This window comes from Chrysochloris asiatica, unplaced genomic scaffold, assembly GCF_000296735.1.
Source record: "Chrysochloris asiatica unplaced genomic scaffold, ChrAsi1.0 scaffold00050, whole genome shotgun sequence".
Lineage (NCBI taxonomy): Eukaryota > Metazoa > Chordata > Mammalia > Afrosoricida > Chrysochloridae > Chrysochloris > Chrysochloris asiatica.
The window spans coordinates 1,393,359-1,394,429 of record NW_006408568.1 but is presented as its reverse complement, the minus strand read 5'-3'; the positions used below and the strand labels follow the sequence as shown (position 1 = coordinate 1,394,429).

The 1,071-nt window shown below is 40.1% G+C and overlaps 1 pseudogene; it reads right to left on the bottom strand.

The window, feature by feature from the left end:
* Positions 1 to 626: 626 nt before the first annotated feature.
* LOC102830966 lies at positions 627 to 860 on the bottom strand (annotated as a pseudogene).
* Between the last annotated feature and the right edge of the window lie 211 nt (positions 861 to 1,071).

Here is a 1,071-nt window from a genome sequence, read left to right as displayed (position 1 = left end):
AGGCCGGAGGTAGAAATGAAGGACTCTGGGAAGGACTCCAGTTCACTCTGTCTTCCTTCAACACTTCAGATGGTCTTTGTCCACCTGTCTACCCTTCAACCATTTTCCTCGAGTCCCATCTCTTGGGAACTGTGAAATGGCTCAACGAGTCTTCGGATGGGCTGGTAATTTCAGGGGGAAAAGTGATCAACAATTGTTTTTCTTGTTGTTATTGTTATTGTTGCGTCGGTTCCGACACATAGTGACCCTCTATAGAGTTTCCGAGGAGCGGCTAGTCCATTTAAGCCACTGACCTTGAAGTTCAAACCCAACTTCCAGTCCAGTGCTTATCCTACAGCACCACACCAGAACTCCCTTACCTTTCCTAAATGTGAAATTGTGCTTATCACAGAAATTTCGTTCTGTTCCTTCTTAATTTTGGGGAGCCTATGTTCAAAACCTTATTGAAAAAACTGACACCAAACTAGATCAGTGCCCAATATTTCTCACAAAAAGAAAAAAGAAAAATAGGAATTACATTATCTTGGTAGATCAACTAGAATTACGGAACCGACTTGATGGCACTAAACAACAACTGAACTGATAAGACTTCGTGACAACAGAAATTCAGGAAGTTGTATGAAGAATTAATGTTGCCTTCTTCTAAATGAGCAACTTCTGTAAGTCTGTCTTTTCCTCCTGTAGGTAGGCACAACACTATTTAAACCTTCACAAAGAACCACATAACTGAAATCTATGGTAATCTTGTAGCAATCTGGACACTGTACTTTTGTAAAATAAGAATTTGGACTTTAAGCAAGTTTATGCTTTATCTTCTCTCCTTCCAAGGAAGGATGCAATAAATCTCTAGCCAAAGGCATGTTGATTCTCTTGCAAGCCCAGCCCACCCAGAACTAAGGTGACACCCCTAGCTAATAGTGTGTAATCGGGCACACCTTGGTCTGCTCTTGATAATTATTACCATCATAAAGATTGTTTGTGTTTTTCCAGGATGGCTACAATTAATAAGGGCAGTTTACCTTGGCTAATCTGATTTTCCCATTATTTGCATGTTTTTTTGGTGTTGGTTTT